Below are 3,558 nucleotides of genomic sequence, written 5' to 3'. Positions count from 1 at the left end.
ATCATTTGCTTTACTTATCCTTACATTATGGTACATATTAAAAATCAATCATATTTTTTAATTCATAAGAGCTCCTTTTTGTTCTGAGTGTATTTGTTTGGTTGGTTTTGCAATACCCCTTTTTGTCTTATGATTGCAACATAATATCATTGAGAACATTAATGACATTTTTAAAAAAATGAAATTATCTGGGTGCCTGGCTGGCTTAGTTGGTAGAACATGTGACTTTCGGTCTTGGGGTTGTAAGTTTGAGCCCCATATTGGGTGTAGAGATTACTTAAAAATAAAAACTTTAGGGGCTCAGTCATTGGGTGTTTGCCTTCAGCTTAGGTCATGATCCCGGGATCCTAGCTCTGCATCCCTCTACCTGCTCAGCAGGAAGTCTGCTTCTCCCTCTCCCACTCCCCCTGCTTGTGTTCTCTCTCTTGCTGTGTCTCTCTCTGCCAAATAGATAAAATCTTTAAAAAATTAAAAACTTTAAAAAATTTTTAAAGTAAAATTATCTTCTCCCAATAATGGTCACTGTTTCCTCCAAGTTACTTCCTCCTGCTTACTTGTTTCAGACAAATAAAATCATATTAGATGATTTTTTTTCAGTAATTGGCTGATCCTTAGTTAAATGTTTATATTTAAGAAAGGGAAACTAAGTAGCTGTTTGGAACCTCTGAGTGCATGTGATGTGGGGAACAAAGGCAAAATAAAAATTTAAATTTCCTTACTGCCTACAGCCCATTGACAAGTCCTTAAAACAGGTAAAGTGACCTTCTTTTGGGACCTCAGTTGCCTTAATGTTGACACTTTGCTAAGGCAAAAGGCAATCCTAGCCTGATCTCCAGGATCTTGCACGTCTTCTTTAAGTTATAAAAATTCCTTTGGAAACTTATTTCTACCCCCCAAGATGCATGTTGGCAATCATCCTCCTAGCATATGGCCCACTGATAGACATCTGAAGGGTCTTGTGACTGAGGGATAACTAGACAGTAATAAATGACCTTTTCCTAACATTAATAGTCTCAAGGTACTGGAAACTTGTTTCCAAAATACCTGGGGGGCATATGCTGTATATAACCCCTTCCCAACTTGATAGTATGTAATCAGTCACCTCTCAAAACCCCAGGGCAGCTCTTGCTGCCCACAGGTCCTGTCCCCATGCTTTACTAAAACCACCTTTGGGGATGCCTGGGTGGCTCAGTCTACTTTCAGCTCAGGTCATGATCTCAGGGTCCTGGGATTCAGCCCCACATTGAGCCCCACATCAAGCCCCACATCGAGCCCCACACTGAGCCCTACATAGGGCTCCCTGCTCCACAGGAAGCCTGTTTCTCCTTTTCTCACTCTCCCTGCTTGTGTTCCCTCTCTCGCTGTGTCTCTCTCTGACAAATAAATCAAATAAAAATCTTAAAAAAAAAACAAAACCCACACACCTTTTTATGCTGAAGACAAGAAAATTCTTTCTTGGCGATCGGCTCTGAACTGCAACCTTCAAGCATCATATGGATGCTACTTGATGATTCTGGGCCTCATTCTACAGTGATATCGCTGGCTTGTATTTTAAGAAGCACCAACGCTAGTATCTTCATATCTTTCCTTTTGTACTTGTCAGATAATGCAAAGAAAATTCTTCAGTTTCCTGTCTAGCTGCCAAATATGTGGCATCAAAATAGGCATCACAGTAACTAGTATGCATAATTTATTTAATCTCCTAGTTTCAAAGGTAAAAGACCCTATGCTTTACCTGTTCAGAGACAAATCAACTAGACTCTTGCTGAGAGTGGGAGAGGGACAACAATCAGCCTGGGTAATAAAGAAGGTATGGAGAATCAAACTGCTTCTTCAACATCTTTCAACCAATGCTTAATTTAGCCTTCCATTCTCTCTACTTCCAAAAATGTAGAGGGACTCTGGAACAAATTGAACTGATTCTTGTTTTTTCTCACTGCTTGACTAGAATTCATCTTCTTCAGCCAATTTTTCCACGTCATTTATTGCTAAATTATCTGCTTTTCATCTTCTGAAATTCGGTTGCTATTGTTTCCTTTTCATGCTATAGTTTTAGTGGGGCTTCAGGAGGGAGTGAATATACATGTATGTATTCAATCTATCAGATTTATGCCCATTAATTTTTTTTTACCAATTTCTTTGTTGACCTTTCCTTTTTGTATCTCAGTCTCACTTTCCAAGCTTATTTTCATTTTTAAGGTAAATATTTTGGCTGTTCCTTTAATAAAGTTCTGTTGATCACTAATGTTTTTAGTTTTTATTTATCAGAAAATGTCTATCTTATCCTTGTTCTTGATAGTTTTTCTGCATGCGTGATTTTATGTGGCTGTACCAGGTCCTCTTCTCAGATTCTCTCCTCTTCCTCCCACTTCCCAGGTAGTGGCATGCATATTAATTTTGCTATACTGATCTAGTCCTTCCTCTCCATCTCCCTCATCAGTTCTCACTTGGCTTATAGTTGTCTGTGCTTCCAGCCAGACCCCCAAACCCACTCTTTCATGCAGCTGAGAACTAGCAAAAATTTGCATTCAATAGGCTGATTGGATCAGGTCAGGTTCCAGTTCTTTTGTGTGTGTGTGTGTGTGAATTTTTTTATTTTTATTTTTAAATTTAAACTCAGTTCATTGATATACAGTGTATTATTAGTTTCAGAGGTGGAGTTCAGTGATTCATCAGTCTTATATAATACCCAGTGCTCATTACATCATGTGCTCACCTTAGTATCCATCATCCTCAGGTTCCAGTTCTAATTAAAGGCCCGACTGTAGTGCTCACTTCGGCAGCACATATACTAAAATGGGAATGATACAGAGAAGATTAGCATGGCCCCTGTGCAAGGATGATACGTAAATTTGTGAAGTGTTCCATATTTTTATATACAATGGAGTATTATGCCTTCATCAGAAAGGATGAATACCCAACCTTTTTATCAACATGGATGGGACTGGAGGAAATTATGTCAGAGAGAGTCAATTATCATATGATTTCACTTACTTGTGGAGCATAAGGAATAAGCTCAAGGAGGACCTTGGGAGAAGAAGAGGAGAAGTGAGGTGGCAGAAATTGGAGCAGGAGATGAACTATGAGAGACTGTGGACTCTCAGAAACAAACTGAGGGTTTCGGAGGGGAGGGGAGTGGGGGTTTGGGTGAGACTGGTGGTGGGTGTTGTGGAGGGTATTTATTGCATGGAACACTGGGTGTGGTGCCTAAACAATGAATCTTGGAACACTGAAAAAATAAAATTAAAATTTTTAAAAAGAAAATAAATAAATAAATAAAGCCCAACTGTAGGGTAGCTCCATTTGCAAAGGACAAGATTGTAGAAATTTCTTCCAGTGGGAATCAAACCAATTACCTAAGGATCCCTACATAGATCAAACTATAGTCCTCCACTCTACCAGCAAAGGCACATGCTGAGAGTGTTTGGAAAATTCTTTGTTCACCACAGGCAAGAGCCTTGTTTGGAAAGGCTGCCTGGAAAGATTGAAACACACCTTCTAGACTCTATGCTACAGTCATTGGTGCCCTTCCAGTCCCACCAGGCCACCTCTCTCAGT

General features: G+C 39.5%; 1 non-coding gene across 1 annotated transcript; it reads left to right on the top strand.

The window, feature by feature from the left end:
- The first annotated feature begins 2,767 nt into the window (after positions 1–2,767).
- LOC131837383 (U6 spliceosomal RNA) lies at positions 2,768–2,874 on the top strand. The gene has a single exon (XR_009355996.1). It is a non-coding gene; the product is annotated as a U6 spliceosomal RNA (small nuclear RNA).
- Positions 2,875–3,558: the final 684 nt, after the last annotated feature.

The sequence above is a fragment of the Mustela lutreola genome, chromosome 7, assembly GCF_030435805.1.
Source record: "Mustela lutreola isolate mMusLut2 chromosome 7, mMusLut2.pri, whole genome shotgun sequence".
Classification (NCBI taxonomy): domain Eukaryota; kingdom Metazoa; phylum Chordata; class Mammalia; order Carnivora; family Mustelidae; genus Mustela; species Mustela lutreola.
The sequence above is the reverse complement of the archived record's forward strand: the minus strand, read 5'-3'. Positions and strand labels throughout refer to the sequence as shown.